Here is a 21,750-nt window from a genome sequence, read left to right on the forward strand (position 1 = left end):
AACCCAGGAGTTCTTGTGGTATATAACTTGGCAACCTCTGGTCATGGCTTGCCCTCTGTTATGCTGCTGGGAAAATTGGTGATAGCTACAGTTCATTTCATACATAAGGTACAACACAGTGAAATGTACGAAAGTAATCAGCAAGGAAAAATGAAGGGAGGTATGTTATTCCGTGCTTGTTTTGTGGCCGAGTGGTCTGAGGATTGACAAAGCAACAGCGTGTCGTCAGCAATAACAGTGCATTTAATCAAGCTCATGACAAATGCGTCATGTAGTAAGCCTGTAGGCAAAGCATTCACCATGTTTCGCTCACCACAAGGAACGCACTACTTTTTGGTCATGGATGCAGGCAGCGCAAACAAGAGCGCTAGCTTTGACAGCATTGCACCTGATGTATGAAACAGAGAGCAGAACCCACAGGCAGCAAACGCGGACTGGCTCAGGTGCTCGGCTCTGTAACATTTAAGAGGGGTGTACGCATAAGATGAAAAATGTTTGACATGTTTGCTGGTGTCCAATACAAGCGTGCTCGAAATATGCTGCGGTGCTATTTGTAGTTGCTTTTTTTTTCCTTCTGGAAGTTGTAGCGTTTGGGGTTTCACCTTTTGGAGCAACACATGGGTCATGAGGGGCACAATAGCAGCGGCCGGCGCATTACGCTGAACTGTGTGGCGTCCATAAGCGTTTGCAGATACTGTACAGTACACGGACCACTTGCAATTTACCATTCAGTAATATAATAACTGGACATTGTGGTAGATGCAGTATAACGCCACATAGAGAAACATTACTGGCCTGTTACGAACCCTGTGCGTTTTCATTTCTCAGATGAGTTATTTATACGCACGCATATTTTGTTACACCCCAATGTGTCATCGCAAGCTGAATTAATGACCTCCAATTACTGTTCGTCACCAGCCACGGCCACAACTGTTCAGAGAATTTTCATAAAGTCGCTTCTCCACACAATTCTCGGCCTGCCCTGGTTGCATCTTCCTCCCCTTGGTATCTACAAAACAAAGAAACCAAAATAGGGCATGGCAGACGAGCTGTGTCCTAAAGCATGCAAGCCTGTAATTCATCTGCCAAGAGCTAAACGTGCCCAAGGTTACCTAAGTTCTTTTCATGGCATCTGTTTACTACGTTATAGCACTGCAGCATATTATGTTGTCCTTAGTCTGATGCAACGAGTGAAAGGCTGAAACTTTTCGCTGCCCTTCTCTGTATGTGTGTATGCATAGCCACAGACAGATACATTTCAATACATCTCGGATGTTGTACTTCACTGCTGTTCATCTGAACCTGCACAAAAGCATATGCTACATGAATGTAGCACATGCTTATATGTACCGGACCTACCTTGATAGTACCTTACCTCTTTGTACCCTGTATATATTCTCTGTGCACTCGCTCATGTGTTCTAGGTTTCCATAATGGAATTTATTAATTTTGATTTTTAGAACGATTGTCACTGATATTGCAATGCCCAAGATGCCTAAAATCACTTTTGTACATCGATTGTCACTACTGATGTTTCCTTTATTAAACTGTTCTTTGGAGAAAACTATTTACGTTTTTGGTACTCGAGCGAGCGCCCTAAGCAGCTGCTAATCAGCCGCGCTGGCCGCGCCGCTCGCCACCATGCACCATGCTGCCTCAACAGACACATCGAAATGCAAAAGCGGGTAAGCAGATGTCGTAAGTACTTAGGAAATCAAGCGGGAATGCAGCGCGTTAGCAGCAAGTCACCAGTATTTACGAAGCTTGCATCGAGCTAGCGGCCGCCAGCACCACGAACGCGCGAGCAACCGCCCGCAACCAGCCGGGTAAACAAACGCCGCCATATTGGATTTTTCTGGATTGGCTTGGCTGAGCTTGTTTCAAAAAGTTTTGAGCAATTTATGCCTTTACCGCCAACTCCCAGGCACCGCCACCGTCGCATTTCAAAATCGTCCCCATTGGCTCTACGGGAATGTCACACCCTTGCCGCAAGCGAAGGTTCTTACTTCTGCTTCCTCGTTCTGGTATGCGCGCTCGCCACTAGCTAGAAATTCGGTAAAGAAAAACTGCGCATCTTTGAAAACCGTGCTTTTAGGCAAGAAAAATTTGAAAAGTTGAATACAGAATTGCCAACGAAATTGAACACGAAAATTAAGTAACGGATTTCGAAATAACACTAACCTCAGAAACATGGGAATGTTAATGTGTGCTTAGCATACACGGAAATTACGGCTGACAACACGGAGTAGAGCAGGTCAGTTCATAACATTTCTCTTCAAAACGCCGCTGCCGCGTCCAGCGTTAACCTATAATCGGATACATCTTGAGAACGCAGTGACTTTTTCATGTCAAAGGAGATCTTCCAGCCAAAAACTTCGACCAATTCTCGTGAACCTGCTAGTGTGACAAATCCGGGAAAGGTGGATGAAAGGGGATAATCCGTTCTCTCGATGGTCGGGGTATTATGGTTCAGACCACTCTCTCCATTGTGGCGCCGCCGCTCGCATTGTCCCACTAGCAGGGTCATGAGGATCGACCGATGGCATTGGCTGGAAGGGGGTTTTTTGATGGGTTAAAGGCGCTGCGTTCTTGAGTTGTATCCGACTATAGCGTTGCATGCAGATAGAGTGCAAGACGCGACTATACACCGCTGTGCGCAAAGAAAGACGCAAGCCTGACTCATAGCGCTGTTGTGCATCATGGACTTCCCCTTTCAATCATTCCATCCAGCCCCACATCAGGGCCCGCTTGCACGGAGGAAATGAGACTGTCGAGTTCCCTGTTTAGCCTTCTTCTCAGTTCACACGTCGGTGCTAGAAGTCGTCTAGACCCTCGGTTGCCTTTGAGCAAAGGAATTTCGCATAACGGTATCACAGTCGATGCACACGTTAGCCGCGCTGTGAGAGATAAAACGAACGCTAGCTGGAAACAAGCTTTCTGTCGGCGTTCGTGTTTTTGTCTCACAGCATTGTTGAAGTAGACACCGGCAAATTGAGCCAAGTTATGAGTATTTACTGTCCTGAAATACAGCGGAGGGTCTACACTGCGAATAAGGCTAGACTGGGAACAAGAATTACGCATATTCATTCGAAACAATTACTAGTCCTATAAAGAGAAAAAACCGCCGGCGCTTGTGTTTGTGTGTGTGTGTTCTGGCAGATGATAGAGAAAATCTCTGCGATGGCAGAAAAATAGGCTGACGTCATCAAGCGGCCGTATGTCGTGTCACACACAGCAAGCCGAGCAACGCAACTTACGACCAATCCTATATGGGTCCTTCGTCTATATATACCCGGCACTGGCCGACTTCCATTTTGCGCCAGTTTTGCTGATATTCGTACCAACACTGCGACGCAGCCGTATGTCGTACAGTATTCCGGTTAGTGTCATGCTATTTCTCGTTGCGTATAGCTTACACGTGCTAGTCAAGTTGCAGGTCAGCTTTTGACAGGGATTCGAATTGACGACACATGGACCTTCATCTTTATGCTTCCCAAACATTGCTGTAAAAACAGTGATGCATACGTTCTTCGTAAAGCGTTCCGGGTGGTGTCGAAGAACTCATCCCCTGAAACAAACTCAGTTCGCGAACCGCAAACAATCATCTATATCTTGCGTCCACGACATGCAAACTCGGCCAACCTGGTCGCTGTGCAGCGATAGAGTCCGAACATTTTAGGCCTGGTGCGCAACTAATGAGCAAACAGACAAGCTTGGGAAAAATGATTTTAATGCATATAAAAACATTACGCGCAAAAAATGCACCCAGAGAGTGTAATGCTTTTCGCATTCCCACACGTAAGCAGCCTTACGTGCCTCTGCCGGATTTGTTTTCTAATCCCTGGGCGTTATTCCTGTGAAAGAAGTGGGGATCAGTGCTTTAAGCTATAAGAGGCCTTATGAAGTCTTTAAAATCGTCGCTGCTTTTTGCATGTTAAGGAGGCAGTAGTTGCCTATATTTCACTTACATCTCACTGTCATGCTCATGCTGACTGCACTTTGCAGAATGTGTGGAAATCAATCCAGTAGGCGTGCAAGATTTCATAGCGGATACACTTGTTAGCGTTTCTGATAGTCCGTATCAATGAAGCAGCCAAAAACTTGCAATTTATCTTATTTGTAGGTCTCTGTAGTTATAACAATGCCTCTTCCATACGAATACGCTGCGGTGATATGCATTTTTGCAAGTTTAATTCCGCCACAGCGAAGGATTTTTTAAAATTTAGTTGAGCTCACCGTAAACACGGAACGCACAGTGGAATTTAGCAAGAAGTTAGAATTCATTTCGGACGTTTTCATTTATCCGAGGATTGAATGAAGAGGAGAGGTGATCGAACAGGTTTCTTGACTATTACTGACTGACGAAATTCTGGGCATAACCACCCAACCTGAGTGAACTGGGCAATATTTATGGTCATAGAAAACGGTCGTTGAAAGTACCCCACTTCACTGTTGACCACAATAATACCCCCACCTCATATCCTTTTAAATCAATGACTGAACGAGAATTGGCTCGCATATCGGTTTCTGCTCGTGGCTGTAGCACCGCACGTACGTCATTTGAAACATCCAAGACCAGAGCAGCTGACCACATACGTCTGTATTAAAGCTAAAATAACGTGTTGCTTGCCAAATGCTTCTTAGAACTCTCCCTTCTCTCCCTAGAATCTTAAGATAAATATCAATGTTTGAAGATTCGAGTTTTTCTTGTAACAATTCAAGAATATCTGCTGGGCTTTGCAAAGCCCAAAGGTACTGACCGATTTTTCAAACAGGCGAATATTTCCCACCTTTAGTACCCGAACATCAAAGCAACCAGCCATGCTCCAGAAGACCTGCTCGGGATGTTGGTCAAAATTAAAACATGGAGCGTCAAAATAACTGGTGTCGACTGCGGGAACAAAATTGAAGCACCATTTTTACCCGTTCAGCCGAAAAAGTGTGATTATTCTTATCTCTACTTCGTAACAAGAAAATTTTGAAATGACTTTAACTGTCTGAATTCTGGAGCTTGGAAGAAAAGTGTTTATTTCATGGCGTGAGCAAAAATTAACAAAGTGTCAAATATTCGCAATTTTCACTCATTTAAGTATCTCATGCATTGGAATGAGCTCATTTTGTCTAGACGCATTATGAATGGGGTGGGTAAGAATCAAAAACGTCAAAAAGTACCATGCAAATTCTGCAAACCAAGCTCGAACTGGAAAAAACCTTTCTGCTAAGAAAATTACAGTGGAGTGTCGTTCTGAACAGTAACATATATTTCAAAGAGAAAAGGCGGTCGTCAAGAGGGGGTATCAATCTTCGCTAGTGTTCAGAATAAGAGATTCGACAAAACATATCGCATTGCAAAACTTAACAGAAAGGCATGCATTGAGAAAATAAAGTATTTTATTGTCCAGGTCTGAAAGAACGTTTCCGAAAAATAAAGCTTAGATTTGATATCTGCACAAGCGCTTAATTCCTCCCTTAGGAATTTGCACTCATCTCACCAAAAGAATACAGGGTATTTCAGCTATGGTCTTCACCGAATTTTTAAAAATAGGCTTTTTGAGTTATAAGATCGCTTTTTTTCCCATAGCATTGTGAGCGGTGTAATACCGCATAATGCAGCTAGGATTTGATAACTAGAGGGATGGTTAACGAATATTGAATGGTTAACTTTTTACCTATTACTGTCAGGCTCCTTAAATACTGAGAAGCGTGTAGCACACTGCGAGTAATATTATAAATTTCTAAAATTTTTTTTTCTTTTATAGGTGTTCTTTTTCTAGCAAAATATGAAATCAACATATTACTACTTTTTTATAAAGCTTGAATCGTTAAGGTTTTTGTTTTTGTTTTTTTTTTGGCTCGGGTCTTCCGCCCCTTTTTTCATCTACCATTTTAGCGGAGCCGCAATATTTCTTAGGACTATCAACAGCCCCTCATCAGTGAACTGAGGCTTTCGTTCCTCGTCTGTCATCGATAGTCACTTCAATCTATGCCCTCGGAAACACCGGACGAGCCAACATTTTTAAAGGGTCCATCGCAACTGCTCTGTTTACTCTTTGTCACGCTCAACCACACGTGTCAGCTTTCAATGTGTTGTCAGTCGTTATCGTGGGGCTACGGGTAGCACGCGGCAAGATCTCCTCCATATACGCTGCAGTTAGAGTCTCTGGTCTCGCAGTGTTGACCTAGTATTGAGGTAGCGGCATCGCGTGCTGACACTGTATGGGATGCTGCATATGAGTTTTTGACAACCTGAGACGCCATGGACAAAAACTTAGTTCCAGCCGCCGAACAATTGCGGATTTATACCGAGAAAATTACATACCGCAGAATGGCTCGAAAGCTCAGATGTTCCGCACTGCGGCGCTGAGGAAGATTATACAGTATACAAGATGTCTGTGATCCTCTGAGAAACACCAGCGTCTTGGCAAAGGTGGGCGGAATAGAGACCTGCAGATGTCTGTATTGTTGCTCCGCTTCCAGAACAAAGAACCAAAAGTATTGCTGCCAAGTTTTGACATTCTACTCGTGAATAGGAGACCATGCGCTGTCATCAGCTTCCAGAGGTAGGAGCACCGCTGGTATAAGCTGGCGTCTAACACCCTCATTGACGCTGTATACGCTCTGCACTCGCATCGCACAGCCCATGTGTATGTTTTATATTTCGCCTTCATTGAAACCAGAGGCTGCCGTTGATAGGATTCGATTCAGCAGACCTCGTGCCTCCTGCGGTCTTGTTCCTGCTGTCCTGTTTTTTGAATTCAACCCCTACACAAGAAAACAACTCACTGCCTGTATTGGCAAAAATTAGGGAGTTCAGTAGCGTCGTATCGTAAGTACGGTATTACGTTAACTACGGCCATACGGAAAATTCGGCTAGGCACGCGCGGCCACGATAGCAACGGCAACGTGTTACCTCATTGGCCGTGCTATACATGCAGCTGCGCAAAATCTTTCCTTGGGGGGCTGAACTCGCCCTTCGCACTCCTCGAAATTCTAAAGTTACTCAATAAGTACCTAGAGTTGCGCGTTTGTTTTCCCTTAGACACTCGTGCAATTATTCGCCAAATGCAATGACATTATTGAAGAGCGGCCGTGGTGGCTGAGTGGTTATGGCGCTCAGCTGCTGCCCCGAAACACGTGGGTGCGATCCCGGCCGCGGCAGTCGAATTTCGATGGAGGGTAAATTCTAGAGGTCTGTGTACTGTGCGATGTCAGTGCACGTTAAAGAACCCCAGGTGGTCGAAATTTTCGGAGCCCTTCACTATGGTGTACGTCATAGACTGAGTCGTTTTGGGACGATAAACACCCATATACCATAAACATAGTTGAAAAGTATTCATGAATTGCGGAGAAGCTAACTCCTTTGCATCATTAAGCACCCGACAACAATTTTGTCTAAGGCTGCACAAGCGCCTGCGCCCGCCGCAGATGGGGCACACGCACTACCAGCAACTTCAGGCATACCACCGTTACACTGTCAACAGCAAAGGAAGCAAAACAGCCACCGTTAAGTTACCAATGAAATTAGCTGTTGCCACCATTCGGTTCATATTAGGTGCTATTAGCGTGCTAAAAATGTGACGACAGGAGACATCCGGCTTATGTCAAAGGACCCCACTCTGTCTTTGTGTTGTATTTGGTGGTTAATTTTTTTTGCAGCCTCACATTCCTCTCATCTTTGTGCTCTCACAAAGGATTAATTTTATGATATTTGACTATCGGAGCCAAGCACAATCAATGTATGCTTTCATGCTGTGGTCCCACCTCGTGTATGTTTCTTGTCATAATGGTTGTAGCATACTTGTACTTATTACATTCTTCCATCCCCTTTCATGTCCTTTTCTTTGTTATGTGATAGCTTAGTTTTCTTTTGCTTCCAATTCTTCCTTCGTTATTTGTAGCCAACATACCATGCATGTAGCAAATAAATGGCCTTTTCGTTGGTGCAGTGTGCTGCCACATTTGTTTCCCTTACTTTTGAAGCATTGTTTCTCACGTTTCACAACTGCTTTTGTGGGCTCTCTGTTTACAAGGTATGTACCAATCTGCCCACTTTGGAAGACCTGATTGCTTCATTGCTTTCCCCAGAAAAACCAGGCACTGACGCTTACTGCTAACTTGGGATTTTGATCTCTGATGTAGCTTTTCAGGTGCATACATTCAACGCTGCAAAATATGCTTATACTTAAAATTTGTACACAGTGTACGATGACTACATGACTTCCGACAGTCGCACTAAAATCACATTTTTTTTTCTTTTTACTCACACCTGCTGCTTATTGCACGTAATCACCACTGTGATCAATTCTTTGCCAAATACAACCTGAAACTTATTCTTACCTCGCTCGCTTACTGCTTCCATAAAGGGTGACGGCCTCGTCGGCGCAACAGATCGGCCAATAATGGCCAGAAGCCGGTCCCGGGGCCCCGCCAAACTGCCACCGCCGGTACCCCTGAGATAAGCATCACCACAAGCATTTGAAAAGACTGGCGGCATCACAGCGCGGTTAAACTTGTAACAGCACTTACCCATTCGAGTCGTAAACGAGGCAACATCAGCCTCGCGCGGCTGACATACGCAGTATATCAATGGCGCCATTCCTTGGCTGACCTAGCAGGCTGGCTTTTTTCATTTAAGAAGTCGGTCACCCTGCACCACAACCGATTCCTTTGGGCTGCCGTAAAATAAGGGCCCAAATCGCCTCCCGTTGCACGATGGGGATTGCTCTCCAGAAAGTTAAGTAGATTTTTTTCTTGCTGCTGATTAATGTGAGAGGTAATTGCCCACGAAGGCATGGCGCCTTTGAATGATGTCAAGTGATCGCCTGCAAGCTTAGCTGAAAATCACCACATAATTTTATTGGGCTTTTGGCAAAACGCATTCTTTATCCCCCCCACTTGATAAAGGTATTGCACTCACACAAGGAACAACACTAATACAAAAATTCTGTGCATGCAGAACAATTCATACGGTGAATATTGGCATCTTCTGCTCAGTCGGGCTGGAACTTGCCACGCGAAATAGAATTTTCATCGATGTAACGCACGACGGACCCGACATTTCGTGTTGCGATGAGATGACCCTGGCGGAAAATGTCCCACACCAATAACAACTGCTCTCCTTAACCGTCCTTACCTGCAAAAAAGTTGGACACGATGAGTATTTTTATCGTCTGCGGAGCCGGGCTGGCGCTCCCCATGCGAGCATACTTTGCACTAATGTAAACAGACGATGTAGCAAACGCTACCCGGTGCGGCGAGATTGCCTTTGCGTCGTTTGCACTGGCGGCTACATGACTCTTCAAGGCGCTTCATTGCGCGTGAGAGCGTCGAAACAGTGTCCACACGAGCCACAGAGGCATTTACAAACACAAAACTGAAGTTTACAAACCTCCGTGTTGTCGCTCACATGTTTCAACCACTGACGCGGCCGAAATAGAACTGGATGAGGCCATAAGGCATGCTAACACCATGAGATAGTTCCTCCAAACGCTAAGCAGGCACAAAAGGTACATGAAAACGTTCATGTACGCAGTGCTGAACATTAACGAGCTTTTGAATTGACGATAACACGTTTCAGACACCAACACGGCCGGCGCCATTATCATCCCGGCTTAAACCGCAATCGCATTCGCAGAACCTACAAAAATTGACATAAATGGCATCAATCTTGCATTTTAATTACTCGAATACAGTATTGCATACCCTACGCTGCTTGAAATAAAAAATGAACACCTCTACAATATTAAAGAGCTACGATATGTGGGTTCAAAACTAACGCTGTGTGTGAACCAGCAAAGATGTCGGTTGGTCTTTGGAGTGAAGAAAACGTGAAACGAAACACCGCCGACGAGAGTGGCTCATCGTTTTCCGTTTCTACGAGCAACTGTACGCACTTTTTAAACCACGCCCGAATGCTACATGTCGCAAAAGGCGACGCCAGGAGCCCTATTCCCAATATGTGTCATAATGAATGCGTCAGAATCTGCCGCAGCGACCACACCTTATTTGTCGAAACGCCGAGAGCAGATGTCGGTTCGGTTGCGACTGCGAGCGGTGGCAGGATGTCACTGCGTTGCGGTTGCCGCAGCGAAACGTCCAGTGGCGCTATTGCTCTTTGCCGAGAAATGGAACGCGATCAATACGACAGAAGAAAAATTTAGCCACATGCTTAGTTTCGCGTCTAATTCCACTGCAGAGAGTAATATCAAACCTGCTTTATTTACCCAGTGGACTTCAACAAATAGAAACAATAGCTCAGATATTTTTACTGCATTGTAAAGGCCGGATGCGCATTTAAAGAAGAAAGTATTTTTGCGCAACGCACAGCTTTGCTGTGATAGAAGGTGCAGAAGGCGGCCGCTACAGCCGCAAATCGCCGATAGTAAATAAAAGGCAACAGGCTTGTTCGCACAAAAATGGCATCTTAAGGCGAAAGCCTTTAAAGACTCAAACTCCCGGTCGATATCCTCTCCGTCCATTACATCGCCAACCGGAGCTCACAACAACGCAAGTGACGTCATATCCAGGCTTTGACCTTGTCCAATTTGCTCAAAGATCGATGTCCACCGTAATTCGACTACGATGAACACCATGTGCCGCGAATTGGTAGCGCGTCCCCGACTATCCGAATGGGAACGCTATCGCGTGCAGGTTCGAAAGAGAGAACAAAGAAATCAAACGAAACAAAAAAGGCGTATTTATACTTTAAAGGAAATGGACTAATAAGACACGGAAACGAAAACAAGGAAAACACACACTCAACACGCGTACAACACTACAGTATAAGTGAAAGAGTTCACCAGATGTAGAGGACCCCAATTGAAGCGGGGATACCTTGCAGATCGGGCTAACGCGGGTCGATGTAGTGCGACGCGTCATTGGCGATGCGTCGATGGAAGCGACGGAAGGGAGCCGGGTGTTAGTAGGAGCGGAGAGGAACACAGGAAGACGCCGGTTGTCTCCCATCAAGAGGATCGAAGAACTTGGCAACAATAGGAACAACGTAGCCAGGTCCCGTCAACGACATCGCGAAACGCCGGAAGCTTAAAGCAGGCTATCCGAGAGTGCCTTTCGGCAGCACGGACACTCAGTCCATCGGGGAGGAACAGGCCTAACTAGAACGCGAGCGGACGCATGCCGTATCGGCTCAGTCAAGTGCCACCATTTCTTGCGGCGTATCAATTCGGCCCCTCTTGAAATTTCAGCGAGTGAGTCCCTAACACCACAAGGACTTTGTAGCCACCAAATTTCACCAGGTGGGCTCAATTCTTGCTTTGCGAAAAGAAATTTTCACTTATTCACGAGGAGCTGGTGCTAGGCCTAACTTATTCACGAGGAGCTGGTGCTAGGCTGGTGCTGTTCGACCGTTGTTGAGTTGAGAAGTTGTATTCTTTTTGTTCACGCACACATATAGGCAATAAATCCTGCTGGAAGTCCATATATGCAAATGCTATTTTTAGCACTACGCGCATGTACTTCAAGAAGTACAGGAAAAAAAATGTTAAAATTTGTTTTATTCGCATAACATCGCAGGTGCCTGCCTAGAGCTGAAAAAAATTAAAATTAAACAAAAACTAATTAACAGTTATATTTTGCAGCAGGTGAATTTTGCTCCCTGCCCATTACAATAGAAGCCCGTTGTTACGTTCCCCACTGCTGCATTTTCCGGGCTGTTACGTTTTCTTTCCCGGTCCGGTGAAAAACATAAGAACGGGGTTTCATTTACTAAGGTGTGTCAGGAAGAATACGGGGCTATTTTTCACATGGGCCACCCTGGCATTGCTGCGGCCGGCCCAATATTGAGGCGAGCCAGGTAGTTCGCCAGGCTATTCTTGATGGGGCTTGCACTGGCATCCGGAAACTTCCTGCATGTAAAGCCTGATAAAAAATATAGTAAACTGGGGCTGAACATGTAAACAAATCTTGTCCCAAAGCACTTGACGTGTGGTATCAATCTCACATTTCTGCAACATTCATTTATGCCTTTGCCAAATGGACTCATGCTTTCCTTATGTTCACTACAGTAAATCTCAATTTCTTCATAAAACTTTAAGCAATTATATAATGAATCCAGCCATATCTCTCTCAACTGTGCAATATGAAGCTATTGCTAATAAGGGCAGATATAAATAAGTTACCTCATTCAGTCTTAAAGGGACTATGCAAAGAATTCAAAGTCGCTTGTAAATGTTTTCTATGTTTAGAAATTATGCTAATGAGCATTCGCACCAAGCATAAGTCTTCGAAACTGAGCCAGCAATTTATTATAAATTAAAAAAACGTGTTTTCTTATATTTGCGGGCCGATTGGTGTTCTCGTATTCACCGATTTTAGAACTAAAATCGTCGAAGAAAGACGTCACTGTACCATGACGTCGCCAGGCCACCACACGCCCTCATTCGCTGGAGCCACGGCATCCACGACGTCACCGGTACACTTCCGGTAGCCGTGAAAATTGTCTGCTCGTGCCGCCACGCGACCCTCTCGGGCAAGCGCGGGCCAGGGCATTGCCTTCACGCATATGGTTTCAATTTTCCTCTGCCGCCTCCTTCTGTCGGGAGTTCCGGAGGCACTCGCACGGCTCTTCGTGGGCACGCATAGGGCTCGATGCCCATCACGGCCATAAGAGCGAGCAGTCACACTTCGAGGTCCGGGTTTATTACTGCCAACTACAACAGACGACAAGCAAAGAAACCCGACGCGCACCGCAATCCAGGAAGGCGAAGAGAGACCGGAGAGATGCCGCCACGCCGCCGACGCTGTTCCTGGGGGGCTAGGAGCGACAACAGGAAGTTGCAAAGCGAACGTCATCTGATGACGTATTCAAAGGCGGGGCCCAGTCCCAGACCTGTTTTCTTTAATTTTGTCTGTTGCCTCGTGCGTACGAGTTGAGGGGGGAGAGGAGGAGTGAAATTTTTAGTCGTCTATATCTTCGTTGTTATTGATGCTAGCTTAAAAATCCTTGCGTTGTGGTGACGAGTTATGAAATGCCTATCTCTCGTCTGCTTTACGTAATATGAATTATTTCATTGCATACTCCCTTTAACTGATATGTGCCACAATATTGGGAGCAGTATTTTTCAATGCGTGCATGCAATCTGCAATTTCAAGGCATTCAGCAGCTGCTTTGTTTCAACATGCATGACATTTGTCAGTCTTTCCTATTCTCTTCTTTTTTACATACCATTTGGTTTACGGTTTATGAGGGTTTAACTTCCCAAAGTTAGACAGGCTGTGAGAGACGCCGCAATGAAAAATCTGGAAATTTCAACCACCTGGAGTTCTTTAATGTGCACTGACATCGCACAGTACATGTGCACGGACGTTTAGAATTTTGCCTCCATCGAAATTCTAACGCTGCAGCCAGGATCGAACCAGCATCTTTCGGGCCAGCAGCCGAGCGCCATAACCACTTAGCCACCGCAGCGGTCACATATCATTTAGTGGGGTCTTGCTATATGCTTTGTGTTAGGTGTGCGCGAATTTTAGAAAATCGTTTGATTTGGTTTGGTTCACGGAGTTCAATGTTCCAAAGCAACTCAGGCTATGAGAGACGCCACAGTGAAATGATCGGAAAATTTCGACCTCCCGGGGTTCTTTAACGTGCACTGACATCACACAGTACACGGGCCTCTAGAATTTTGGCTCCATCAAATTTAGACCACCATAGCCAGAATCGAGCTTGCGTCTTTCGGGTCAGCAGCCAAGCACCATAACCACTGAGCCGTTGCGGTGGACCTATGAGAAAATTTTGAAGGAGTCAAATAGTGTATTTTAGAAATTATTCGAACCAAATCGAACTGGTTATGAACTTTCGAACAATTATCAAACAATTGGCATAATGTTCAAACAAGGCTGGGCATGGTATATTTCCTCGATGACTGTTCTTTCAAAGAACAGGGCACACACTGATGCTGCGCACCATCCGGTGATGGTCAATATCAGCGCCATGAAGTGCCCAGTGCCACGACATGGTCCATTCATGCGGCAGCATTCATAATGCTCATACATGGCCTCTAAGACGCGAAAACACAGCAAGACTTCGGCAAGTTTAGACGCCATGGAGGCCATGGCTTATATATGTTTTCGCCCCTCTCATGCCCTTAGCTCTAGCTTTAGTTTATTCACTATCGTTACCACTAAGAAAATAATTTCTGTACATGCATACCTTGACGTTCACAGAGTTAACATAATGAATTCGTGTTGCGGCCCCTTAGTCAAGATTAGTGTTGCGTAATTTAACAGCTATAGCGTCAACTCCGTAAGTTAGCATCGTACTGCAGCGCCGCCACTATCACAAAATTATTCCGTTTTGTACGATTATTTGGAAATGTAGCAAGTATTGGCACAAATATTCTATTCATATTCAACTCAGTAGGCCAGGTTACACTACGCATGTTCAAATAAAAAAGTACTATCCGTACTCCTCTAGTTTGCATTCCTGTTATGTTTGCAAAAAAATCTCAAGTGCTTTCAACCTAAGATATTGAATTTTTTTACTCTCAGCAATCAGTGTTCCAAAGTTCTAAATGAGCAGTTTGGATTTGTAAAAATATTTTAGATGGCTGCTTAATTAAAGATATGTCTGAAAAGACACCAATCACTGCCCAGACCTTCTCTTGGTCTGGAGCCTCGCTTTTAGGGAGTGTACGTGTGTTATGCAGCACGAAGAGAGAGCTGCCCTGCAGTTTTTCAGGTGAAAACATATGGCAGAGAATTGCATCGGGATATTTCCCAGGCCCGCTGTTCGAATGATTGAACAACTCGAGCACCGATTTGTCAACCAGCACACCATTATCAATAAAAACTTGCAAAGACAAAGCATGTTACATATTTGTAACAAAAGAATTCGCAAGACAGCAAAGAGAAGTGAACGAAGTTTCATAGAAGGCCTTGTTTTACAGTCACCACACAGAAGCGGCTACCTATTGAAACATGCTCGTGCTTTGGGGTTGTGTCATATAAGAGACAGGATAATTGTTTTATTTATTTAAAATATTTCTAGTATCAATACGAGACCGTAGGAGGCTGTCTGTACAATACAAAGTTCAAAACAATAATAAGAAATTGCTTCCTGCGGATCAACAGAAAAAGAATTTTGAAAATAAATGTATAACTATTAGTAGGCAGGTTACCAAAAGTACCTTAAAAATTCAGAACAGCAGCAAAAAAGAAAACAAGTAGAGAAGCCGTCATTCTTTCTACTAAGCATGCTAGAAAAAGAAGGTAACGGGTCACAATGGTCCACGCAACCATCCGTAAAAACAAAATATTTTTATTTATTTATTTATTTCAATACCCTAATGGCCCAATGCGGGCATTACATACGGGGGGGGGGGTTCATCAAAGAAAACTTGACAATTATATAGAACACAGCATAAGCATATAAACGGGCTGAAGACAGAAATAACCAAGTTAAGAAGCAAGGCACAAGTTAATAGGAGGGGGGGGGGGGATGGCTAGGAACACGTACTGAAAAAATGCACATGTAGCAAATTCCACAAAAGAAAACAAAAATCGCCCCTTCAGAAGTTACAAAACATGGCAGCTAACATTTCATGGAACGTTACGGCCGACACGAACACGCTCAAGCAAACGAAAAAAAGCGCACATCATTTTACATTGGAATTTTATCTGTATGACCAAAGAGCTGTTCGAAATGATGATGATCCAACGATAGCCGCAGTGCTAGTAGGAAGCGAATTCTACTCTTCAATAGCTAGTACCAAAGGTGAGTATTTGTGTAGTTCTGTCCGAGAGAAAATATGTTTAATCTTCTTCATATGATCGACACAAGCCGATATGTGCGGTGCCGGGAGATGTGAACTTGCAAATGGTGTGTTGCTGTGGTAGAGAGTTTGGGAAAAAGATAAACTGCTGAAATTTCTGCGTATGACCAGAGACGAGAGATGGAGCGATATTTTCAGTGCTGTTACACTTTGATACCAAGAGTAACGGGAAAGTATGAATCGAGCATCCTTGTTTTGCACAGATTCCAACACGTTAATAAGATAGGTATAATGAGGGTTCCAGATCACTGAGATGTATTCTATTGCAGGCCTGATTAGCATGTTGAATGCGTGTATCAAGGAATAGCAGGAAGTAATGGCTGCGCAGTCATCTGGTATAATGTAGGACTATATCCAATTTACTGATTTTTCTGATCTTGAAGTGAAGGAAGATAGTGATAGTGAGTACGCACTAGTAATCATTGGATTGAGTTAATTTCATTCGCTGATGACTAAAGGAAAGAAGGAATGCTTGAGAATGTTGGTTTGACTTGATTATTCAGTCAGCGTATGCGCATGCTTGTGCCGGGATTGCAACGATTGTCAGAAGGATGCATATTTAGACACATTTACACTACAGCTGTTGTGTAATAATTGGGTATAAAAACTTCAGGGGAGATTATTTTTTCCTAGGTGATAGTGATGAAAGGCCAGATGAAGTAGCAATATCGGTAAGTGAGTCGGAGGGTTTGTATTTGTTATGAATGAACGTTACAGCTTTTCGTTGCACTCTCTCAAGCCAAGTGACGTTAGTGATTGATTTGGGAACCAAAGAGTGCTTGTGTATTGTAAAATCAGTCTTACAAGGGTAGAGTATGCAAAAAAGCTTGGTATTTTGAGGGGCTAAACGTAACCGTCTTCTTAGGAAGAACAGCTTTCGCAAGGCGGCGGAATATGAACATGGCCCTAAATAAAAATTATCCAATATCGAGTCAAACGTGATAAACTGGACATCACAAAAGCCGAACTTGCATCCAGAGATTATGTAGCAAAATGGAAAAACAAATTTACGAGCACCTTCAGAGGTAAAATTAGGCCAAGAACAACAACGCACAAATGAAATGAGACAGTAGTAGCACTGAGCTCCCATTTAAAGGCGTAAGACAAGAAAAAAATGAACGCCAAAAGCGTGTCATGACATGAACTCAGAACCAATTTAGGAAAAAAAACCGCGTGCCCTGCCGCGGTGGCTCAGGGGTTAGGGCGCTCGACTACTGATCCAAAGTTCCCGGGTTCGAACCCGACCGAAGCGCCTGAGTTTTTATGGAGGAAAAACGCTAAGGCGCCTGTGTGCTGTGCGATGTCAGTGCACGTTAAAGATCCCCAGGTGGTCGAAATTATTCCGGAGCCCTCCACTACGGCACCTCTCTCTTCCTTTCTTCTTTCACTCCCTCCTTTACCCTTCCGCGGTTCAGGTGTCCAACGATATATGAGACAGATACTGCGTCATTTCCTTTCCCCCCAAAACCAATTATAATTATATAAAAAAACCGCCGTGGTGGCTCAATTGTTAAGGTGCTCGTCTACTTAGCCGGAGTACTCAGTCCCGTATCCGACCCTGGCGGCTGCGTTTCGTTGGAAGTGAAATGCAATGGCGCCCGTGTGCTGTGCGATATAAGTGCGCATTAAAGATCCCCATGTGGACGAAATTATTCCGGAACGCTCCACTACTGCCCTTCTTTCTTCCTTTCTTCTATCCTTCCCTCTTTTATCTCTTCCCTGACAGCACAGTTCAATACACGGTTGAAGTAAATTAATGCAGTGACCTTCAGAACAATACATGATGCGCTTAGTCACTTCAACATGCAGAGCCAAGCAAGACTAGACTGTAAAGCTTGGCGCAAGTCCCCTGCGACTTGATGTTTCCATAAAGGTGTGCATTTTGCAAGCAAAGTTGAATGCTCTTTACTACTGCGCAGTTTCTCACTTACACACACTGCTGCTAAGAGCATGAAAAAAGGGGTCATGTAATGCGTGCCTTTTTCCGGTTTGCTTTCCTTTTTTGGTCTTTTATATTTTTAAATATGTGGAATATAAGCCAGAAATTTTGGCAAATTCATAGTGTAAACAGCTGAGAGTACAGCATGCATCAATATCTGATATGTTTCTTTTAACCTTTGTTTAACTGTGACATCAGGTAGCATGCAGAAAGGCTGAGTCAAACAGATCACTACAAGCTCCAAAATTCTTATAAGTGTATTTTAGCAAGTATAGTCACTGAACTTGCACAGTGTCATCACCAAGCAAGTCAAATGGCAAAAAAAAAACACCAAAAATCACCAAAAACCTTTTGTGGTGAGCATTCATCTTTTTTCATTAAGCACTTTTAGCTTTTCTCTGCAGAGGCTATAATTGAACTGATTGTGAAGTAGTTTGAAGTAGACGGTGCTTATTTTGCACTCAGATTTTGAGGCAGTAAAGATATCGTAACTACAGTGAGAGGCCGCAGTAGAGAAGCTTACAAGAGAAGGTGTCAGCAGAGAGAGCAGGAGGAAGAATAAAAGTTCAATTAATGTCTCATTTTTGAGGCGCACTCATAGTTGTAATAATAACACCGTAATTTTTTGACCAAGTTAAATAAGCCAGCCTTTGCCGGAGCAGTCTGTGAGGAGTGCCATGAGAAATCGGCATTACAGCAGAATGAAGACATGGTTATCTTTCTGCTATAGTCGTTTCAGGAGTGCCAAGTGAGATAGGTATGAGAGAAAAAGGATAAAAGCGTTGTCCTCATGCTGTAATATCGCCTTATAATGCTGCCCTGTAGTCCATTACTTCATATTGGTATTTTTTGAAGCCTGGCTGCGTTGAAGGGGGTCTCTAGTGACTCGAGAACAGCTGGGGAGAGAGAGAGAAAGTGGCTGTGCTGAGGCTATGCCGGTGTGCTCGTTGTTGCTGTGTAGCCTTGGAGCTGAGCGGAAAGCCGTGGACTCACTCGGGGTGTCAGGGTGCGGGTTTCCCTTTTTCTTGCACCCTTTGAGCTGTGCTGTCAAGTTTTTATTTTTTCTACATCTCGGCTTTAAGAAAACGTGTTAATAATTCTTGCTAATAATCTTCGCAAAACTTTAGAAATGACTGACTACTAACAGAAAAAGAAAAATTGGTTGCTGTCTTCAGATTCATACACTCCCTACATTCTGTTACGGGGGGCTCAAATTCCCCGTAAGTATTGGTAGGGGTTCTGAGGCCAGCCCTGACACCTCTGAATTTAAGCGACAAGGGCCAGTCGGTATCGATCCATGGTAAAAGGAGCGCGAAAACAAGATGACGGACGAAGGGATCGTGCTCTGTGTTCTGGCTTCGTGCGTCGTCTTGTTTTCGCGCTCCTTTTCTCATGAATTTCAGCCCTGCGTCATCAAGAACATGAAAGTGACACTGTCTGATGATGGCCTATTGAGAAGAGACACACATGTTATTTTAAATACGGGAACGCCCATACATGCCATGTTCAAAGCAGACATTGCAACACACTGATCTCAAAAGAGAGGTTAAAAAAAATAGGAAAACGCAATACATACTTGTGCTTTGCAATGTACGCTGAACGGGCACAGAAAAGAACAGCACCAAATCTGGACAGTGGAACATCCTCTTCGTTGAAGCTCTTTTCAGACCTCTTCATACTGAACAGCAGGCACTTCACCTAAATACCATCACAATTTCGAGCTGTGTATTCTTGCATCCGCAATGCCTGGTACTTCCTGGTGATTATTTGTATTACTGCCATTTCACACAACCACAAGAATATGTTTAAACAGCCAAACTTTGAATACATAACGCCACGTGCTCACACTAGATTTTAAGATAAGCTCTGCACTACTTCGGTTATTCAAAACAACTTAATTTGAAAGGACTACACAGCGCTCCTTTTCTAGGGCTACTTCTTCGTCAAAATTTAGCAGTGATTTTTATTCACGGCCTACAGCAACTAAAAGCACTTTACAGCTGCAGGCAGCGTTACCAATGTTACACTGGTGATCGAGCAGCCACCTTCCTTGTTGGGATATCGCTGCGACGCGTCGCTCAATTCACTGAGTCGCTAGCATGCCTTGACGCGTCACGACCCTCGCACCCTGAGCTTGACAGCTGGCGTAATCGTCTCGTAGAGGTGTGCTTTAACCTTAAGACGCCGCATCAAATCAAAATAAAGACACACATACGCGTAGCGAATAACACAACGCTAAACAGACCGAGCGGCGCACGCTATCAGCAGTCCGCAACGTGCCGATAGTGGCGTCAAAAAGCACGCGTGCAGGCAGCGCACAATCACGTCGCACGTCGTATAATGAACAGGAAGTCGGGCAACCACCTAAACGAAAGCCCGAAACGTAATCACACATGTTCGCTGGGCCAGCGTCTGGCAGGGTGATATCCAGTTGCCATATTTACATTAGTTAAGGACTCCTACGCGCAGCTGGTATTTATCAAGCGCATCTATGCACACACCACGGCGTTCGCGTCGCAACGCATACATTGCAGACACTGACAGACCAGCATGTTGATGATTCGATGTGGAATGTGCTTTGCGGCCGCGGAAAGAACCAATGAACCACGCGCTATGCCGAAGGGAAACGAACAGGACAGAGCGGTGGGGTTTCGTGATATGTACCCATCACACAAAACCCTACCGGACTCGCCTTTTTGCTCGCTCGTATATTTTCGCGGTCGCAAATTGCGCGCATTCCTGTGCCACACTATGGGCCTCACCTGGAAACGAAGACTCGACGGCTGCAGTAACCGCTTTCTTCTCTTGCTTCGCGGCAAAAAAAATCTGCAGCAACTTCCACGGTTGAAGTCGAACGTATTGTCAAGATGAAACGGCTCCATGCTTCTCGGCGTGGTGGCTTTTTGACAAAGTACGCGAACGGCTACATGCATCGCTGACAAGCGGCGCAAGTTACGATAAGCAGGAAACCCAGACTTAAGTTTGAAGCAACAATTTTGAAATCAAAGACACAAACAGCACCCCGCACAACAGAAGCACGGACCACGGTAAGGCCTAGCCGGATATCACACCGGGATGCCCGGATGTCAAAAAGGGAGGAGTTGCTCCATCCGGCCATGTGACCTGGCAGCCAGCGCGCTGGATTGGAACGGCGTTGAGAAGCACGTTAGGCGTTGGCACGTGCCTATTAGCGCTGCGCGTGTCACGGCAAATAATTACTGCGAACTGTTACATCTTCGCGCCTCAGTGCCTTCAAGCGACCACAATCAGCTCCTCAATGGCAATCGAAGTTCCATTGGCGCGTCATTTTCAATCGTCAGATTTCCTACAGAGACTATGTAATTATACGTATAATTATATTAGACATATAATTATTTTGATGCAATAAAATTATTATTTTCTGGTGGGAATAAAGTGTTTCATATCTATTATACAATTATGCTGAGCTGCTCATGATCCAAACAGAGCGAATAAATTGGCTTCTGTGGGTAGTGCTACATCCTCCAGAACACACCATCTCTCTGATGTGCACATTACCACACACAAGCCCCCTGATGTGCCCTTTGGTCTGGTATGCACACTAGACCACACCAACCCACATTGGCGTGCACATCACAGCACATTAACACACCTGGATGTGCACAACAGCACACACCAGACAAGTCTGGTATAAGATTTCGATATTATACATGTCTCTTTTTTGCAATATAGGCATGTGGAAATCGTTTGCCAAGCTAATGTCCATGAATTGGGCACGTTCTTATTTTCTGTCTATTTGTGTTATAATATGGTTGTCTTTGTTACCTTTGCCATCTACATTTTACCTGCAGCAGTGAACCATTATCTGTTAATTTTTAACTCTTTCTGTAAAATTGTGATCTTATGGCAGCAACAATTATTTGCATCCATGTGATGCATAATTTTTTGTATTTGAACAGCACTGACCAGTGGCCAGAATTGACTCTTATTGTGATCTTCTGCCACAGAATGGTGCCAACCCTTATATTCCCTATATTCCAAATA

General features: G+C 44.5%; 1 long non-coding RNA gene across 1 annotated transcript; it reads right to left on the reverse strand.

Annotated features, from left to right (window-relative positions):
• Nucleotides 1-8,835: 8,835 nt before the first annotated feature.
• On the reverse strand, nucleotides 8,836-20,790 carry LOC144104416 (uncharacterized). Its single transcript, XR_013308524.1, has 3 exons — nucleotides 20,490-20,790; nucleotides 19,304-19,425; nucleotides 8,836-9,133 (listed from the first exon to the last, which is right to left on the reverse strand). It is a non-coding gene; the product is annotated as an uncharacterized LOC144104416 (long non-coding RNA).
• Between the last annotated feature and the right edge of the window lie 960 nt (nucleotides 20,791-21,750).

This window comes from Amblyomma americanum, chromosome 1 (genome assembly GCF_052857255.1).
Source record: "Amblyomma americanum isolate KBUSLIRL-KWMA chromosome 1, ASM5285725v1, whole genome shotgun sequence".
NCBI classification, from domain to species: domain Eukaryota; kingdom Metazoa; phylum Arthropoda; class Arachnida; order Ixodida; family Ixodidae; genus Amblyomma; species Amblyomma americanum.